General features: G+C 32.7%; 1 long non-coding RNA gene across 4 annotated transcripts; it reads right to left on the bottom strand.

Annotated features, from left to right (window-relative positions):
• LOC109353345 lies at positions 1,208-4,613 on the bottom strand. Of its 4 annotated transcripts, none has more exons than XR_002108450.1 (4): positions 4,472-4,613; positions 2,751-3,883; positions 1,924-2,102; positions 1,208-1,683 (listed from the first exon to the last, which is right to left on the bottom strand). It is a non-coding gene; the product is annotated as an uncharacterized LOC109353345 (long non-coding RNA). The 4 variants fall into 4 exon arrangements; XR_002108449.1 differs by having other exon boundaries at positions 1,924-2,976; positions 3,771-3,883; XR_002108451.1 differs by having other exon boundaries at positions 1,924-2,886; positions 3,771-3,883.

Here is a 6,364-nt window from a genome sequence, read left to right as displayed (position 1 = left end):
TTCTTAAAAGAAAGGAGAAAAAGGTTTGATAAAAGTGAAGTACTAAACGCGAGAAATGCAAAAGAAGGGATTAAGTACACTAAGTGGAGACCAAAATATATCTTACAAGAAAAGAAGACAAAGTCTCTTATCATGGGGACTAAAAAGTAAATATGAAAAAATTATTTATGACTAATCTCAATCTTTGGTACATATAGTGTCAGAGAAGATGTTCAATCACATAATACTTGTAACTATTTGAAAAATAGAGGAAAATCCTTATGAGAGAAGGAAGTGAAAATATGTGTTAACAGTGAATTGGTATAAAAATACTTGTGTTATTTTCTTTATGTTAAACTCTTTATTTCTTTTGATTGTTACTAATTGTGGTGACTTGAACTTATAAGTTAACATTTTCGAAATAGTTTATATCTACCATCACTTATTAATTACTTGTGGGAAATTTTTTAATAAATAATAATTTTATAAACATAACAAACATAATTCAACCTCTCTCTTGCTTTGTTTGCCAATGACAACTTCAATAGTCTTATAATGACATTCCAAGTTACAATGCAAAAGTTAATTCCCATTTTATCACTAAGCTTTCAAGGATAATGAAATGATTGTTCGTAAAACTAAGCAATCAACCATAATTTTCGAATGGTTCATGGTCTTGAGCCACCAAAATCATTTATTTAAAAGGAAAAATATGAAAAATATTGAAAATTATAAGAAAATACAACATATGGGCTACTATAAAACATGCTCGTGTACACTACAATAAAACTTCCTGTTAGCCACGGTTGAAACCGTGGCTAAAGTGGGGAAAAGCCGTAGCTAGATTGAGTGGCCACACTTAATGTCGTTGTGGCAAGGAATGGTGTTGCTAAAAATTAGCCACGGTCATTATGTTATTTCGCTACACTTCTGTGAAATGTGGTAACATCTATTTAGCCACAGTCTGTTTAATTCAGCTACAGTCGAACCGTGGCTAAGTTTCTGATTTTGCCACACCACAACCGTGGCTAAGTTGCTTATTTTTCCACAATACATCCGTGGCTAATTAAATTTATTTAAAGTTACTTTCTTACATACTCCTCTCATGATCCAAATGTGTCATTGTCTCACAATCTTTATTTTCAATAATATAATGGTAAATTTATAATAAAATTAAATATTTGCTAGCTAATAATAATAAAATTGAATCTTATACAATTACCAAATGTTTAACATTCAAAAATGCTGATAAACACAAAATGCAAAATGTTATGATCATATAAGTTCATGAATTTTAAGAAACCATATCTAAGATGGTGGAACATCACGAGCGAAAGTGGTTAACTCACTACCAAATTTTTCGACTAGAAACTTCTCAAGAGTAGCCAAACGATTCTGAGTATGTGCAAGTTGCTCCTTGGTCTCTTCATACCCTGATAGTTTTACTTCTAAAGTTTGTACATATTTCTTCAAGTCTTCAACATGTTGACTAGAGCCACTAGAATTCAAAAAACCAGTAAAATGTCTAGACGTTCCAAAAACACTGGAGGGACAAATACCAGTGCCCAAACCATGCACTCGACCTGAATGTTCAGCTCCATATGCTTTTCCAATTGCATCATTAGGATGAGCAAATACCTTTGATGAAACACCTGAAGTAGTGACATTTTCTTGATCTTGAGGTAAATGCTCTGATATTTTATCCTATTAAATAACAAGAAATTAATAATTTATATAGTGGCAAAATGCAAATTGCATGGCAGTAACCTATAATGGAAAATTGCATCAATAGAATCAGAAAGGACAAAATGATATTATGCGTTTGCCTACCTAACTAACTGCATACCATTATCCATTTCACAACTTAGGAAATGGTTCTAAAAATGATACACTTTTTAGGACATATGTAACACATCATGTATGAAAAGACTTTAAATTACTTACAGCTAGAGTTTTTCCTTCTTCGCTTATATAACTTCCATCCTTCTTCAATAAAGTTGACAAAACAACCTCACCACGACATACAGGTCTTTACAGTTCTGGATGAAATTGCAGTAGCAATGTTGTGGTTGTAATAATGATGAAAAAGAGCTTGTGTTGGCAAGATTGGATTGATGATAATACTTCAAAACATGTTTTGTGCATTCATCAAAGCTTGGAAACATGTTTTGTGAATTCATATCACAGATCTTAATTCTATTTTAGATTGTACTGAATCTAATTATGGTAATATAAGTGATAGAATACCATTCTAGATAGTATCTATAAAAAAAATATACCAACCATTCACTATACTAACAACTATTGGTGTATACAGTTCAACTCGAATATAAAGTTAACTATTGAGGCTAACAATATTCACTTGTACAAGCAAAATAAGCTGAATCCTACTTTTTAAGTCAATTTGGTATTCACAACTCTTAATCATATAATGACATCTATCCTGTGGCATGAACACAGTCCAAAACATAGATTATTTTTGTTTAAATGTGTGAATATATGCTTAGGAAAGGTGATGGTTCTTTTATACACTATTTTAAACCATTCTCATTGTAAAGGGACTAGGATTGAAATGGTGTTAACTGGCATGAGAACAAAACCAATGTCAGTATTACTTCATCAAGTAAACGATAATAAGAAATGCATTATCATCAACTAGGATAACTTCAGTGCACTTTATAAGAAATGCATATCTTCACAAAAATAAAAATGTCTGGATTATTGCAGTTACAACTTTTCACATGCAATATTAATTTGTACCTTTTACTAACCTGAGTATCACAAATTTACAGGAGCAAGGCCATAATAATCTTTTGAATCTTGAATGTGATCAATATACTCTTCAATTTCTGCTTCAGGATTTGTATCATCATTCCGGGAAGTGCCATAACCACAATAAAGATCATACTGAATGTTCAATCACAAAGGTCTAATGAAGAGGCTACTTATAGACTTCAGTTAAAGTCAAACATGAAAACAAATTGGTTGAAAGATGTCCTGCAAAATGCTAAACATTCAAAGGCCTTTGTGGACACCATTGATTCTATCATAAAATGGTATTATGGATACAATGTAATCTTTTTTCGCCTCTTAATGCGGCAAACGGATTTAATAAGCCATATGTTCATTGGCATGACAGACATGTCACTTGTAAGTTTAGTGCCATTTGAAAGATTAAAACTGTAAACAGGATATTCTGTGACTAATCTCTAACAAGTAAATGGATGCTTCATTTTTTTAATATAGACAAAATATCAAATCCGATCTATCCTAATAAGCATTCAAAGTGCTATTAATTCCACTCTGCCACAAGAACAATTTCATGAGAGGCCAATTTGGTGCCGGAAATGTTAAGAATGCCAAAATGTAGATATAAAACACCAAAGGAAGATTGCAGTACACAATTGCATGATGGAGAGACATGGAGGGGATTTTTTTAAGGAAATTTAGAGGGATTTTGGATAGCCCATAATGTATCACTAAGTCATCAAGCATGTTAAAGTTCAAACTTCAAATTTGGTATGTTCAAGATGCTAAACAGACCCATACACTATCCTTAAATTTCTCATGTTGCCAGTAGCATGAAATCTATGAAGAGACACTCAGATAACACCCTCCATTTCTATCTTTCGCCAACCCAAAAACAATAAATAGTAAAAAGCGGTACTTACCCTTGCAAACGAATAGGTTGTTGATTATTTAATAAAAAATAGTGAGCCGCAGAAGAGAGTAAACATTTAATTAGTGTAGCGATCACAAAGTAAAACATATGAATATATGATATTACATACCTTGACATGACCATTATGCAAATATTCATTTGGTTCAGGTGTTTTTCAAGGAGTGCCTTTGTATTGCAACATCTCAGAGTACTACCATCACTAAAAGGGACTATAGTGTGCACCTGTTATCAACACAATTCACATAACATGTTGCATATGTGAGTCAATTAAAACAGAAATTTTCAAACTGGACTAGGAATCATTACATTGGCAGAAATTCATAATTTTAATAATCAACACTGTTATCTGTAATTTTTAATAAAACAATAATATTTTGCACGCACCAGATAATGTCTAAAACACATTTGCACTAACAATAAAAGACAAAATGGAAAGAAGAACAGAGAATTCATTCATAACTAATAATATTTTGAAATCAGTAACTTCATTCATAACTTCACTCATATTTTGAAATCAGTTGGTACATCTTTCTCTATTCCTATTCCAATGTCTTATATCTATCTTCTATCTTACTTTATTACTCTACTATTACCTTCAATAGAATATAATATATTCTAGTAGGTTCTATTGAACTAACATTCATTGAAAATTAGGGACTATAATTTCTCAGATTTCTATAACTAATAATATTAGGGATTAGAGAAGCACAAAATTAGGGATTTGAGAAGCTCAAAATTAGGGATTAGAGTTAATGAAGTGATTTGAAACAAAATTATAGAATTAAAAAAGGAGATGAAATGATTTCTTACCAATATTATAGAATTATAGAACAAGCTTGGAATGAATTGATTTCTGGATAGTGATGAAGTGAAGAAGTGATTTCTGCAAAAGAGAAGAATAAGTGATTTTTGGTGTAAAAGTGTGAAAGTGGTGAAGTGAAGAAGAAGTAATTTTTTGAGAGGAGAAAAGAATACGTGAAAGAGTGAAAGAGTGAAAGTGATGTATGTGAAAGATGAACCATGGGCCACAATGTTAGTTTTGGGCCTTATTTTTTGAACTTGCCATGGTGCATGTAAGTATGGCAAAAAGTTTGTCCCTAAATGTCTTTTGTTTTGTAGTGATGGCAACTAGTGCAATATGGTGGAACATTTTCATACTCAATCCCAACAAAGAAGGCAAATCCATCTCTCTCCACTAGAATTTGATCATGTAAGGCCTCTCTAATGTTTATCTCCACAAACACTCGAGCATAATGCCCAAATGATCACTTGGATGTTGCCTCATCCAACAAAATGGGAGTGCCTAATCCACCTGCAATGGAAAATAAGACTCTTGGGCTCCAATATTCCTGAGGAAGCCCAAGTATTTTAACCCAACATTGAGAGTGGGATTGTCTTTGATGGCTTGAATTGAAGTCTTGTGTCCATAGGGACTTCCTAAGGAAACCCGGTTTCAGAGACCATGCCCCCACTGTGCAGATGCTTCCCATATCTTCCACTGAAGAGAAGGAGAACTCATAATAACCCTTGCCTAGAGACACCATGTTCCATGGACCTATCATCTCCCACATCTTATTGAGCTTGGATTTTAGATATGCATACTGCATAGGGCTGTCCCCCTTTGCTAAGATTAACCTCCCGTGAAGGTGATTTTTACATCTTTGAAGTCCTACTTGATAATATTCCTCGGGGATTTTTATGAAAATTGCAAAGGATTTCTTGGGAGGAGAAGATGGAAGAGGTTTTGGGGATGGATTAGTTTCTGATAGAAAACTCCAAGGAACAAAAAATTCCATGATTAAGTCGAGTTATAGCTTCCCACAAAGTTGGAAATCAGTTTCCCAGAAAGTTGGAGCATGCCCTAGCCAAGGAGGGATCCACTTACTCCGAGAGTAAGTTTTTAAAACTTATTCTCCATCCTAGCCATCAATTCTAGAGAAAATTAATGATTTGAAATGTAATCTAAAGTCTAAACTATACAAGCACAACAAATATAGTAGATCATCTGCCCAATTTTTGTTATTATTTTTTTTCTTCCTTTTTTTTATTATTGTTCTCGAGGGTCGAACATATTTAAGGATATAATAAAATTTTGTACAAGAAAACCAACTTATGCATATATATATATATGCATTACTATTACAAAGAAAATGCTTACCATATGTAATTTCTCATGTTCAAAAGCAATGAGACTCCACGATTACGGACGAGTCCAACAAATCAAGTGATATAAGAGTTAATAGTTTGTCTAACATAATGAACTTAAAGGAAAGGAGTCTGATAAATGTGTAATACCTACATTTGAGGAAAAATTGTTACTTATATTCAATTGTAAAGTCTTATGGACATCGAGTGTGGAAGAATAAGTTAAATAGTTTTTAAGTTCAATAAACTCATAAAACCATTGTCTTAAGGTCTTAATCTATTATCTAACTTGTACCTCTATACTCTTTGTCACGCCCCAATTTTCGGCTGCACGTCCTCTTAGAGTCGCCACTCTTTGTCACGCCCCAATTATCTCGTTCGCCCATCATTAAACAGTACCCTAACTAATTGCATAAATTAAATTCCCTTTATTTATAAAAATTAAATTACATAAAACAAAATATTTTGTTTTTTATTTTTGTATCTGATAAGAGTTCATCTTGCTCCTACGTATCCGTAGGTGTAATAGGGAAATCAAAACTATGTAGTTCTGGATTA

Source organism: Lupinus angustifolius, chromosome LG08, assembly GCF_001865875.1.
Source record: "Lupinus angustifolius cultivar Tanjil chromosome LG08, LupAngTanjil_v1.0, whole genome shotgun sequence".
Classification (NCBI taxonomy): domain Eukaryota; kingdom Viridiplantae; phylum Streptophyta; class Magnoliopsida; order Fabales; family Fabaceae; genus Lupinus; species Lupinus angustifolius.
The sequence above is the reverse complement of the archived record's forward strand: the minus strand, read 5'-3'. Positions and strand labels throughout refer to the sequence as shown.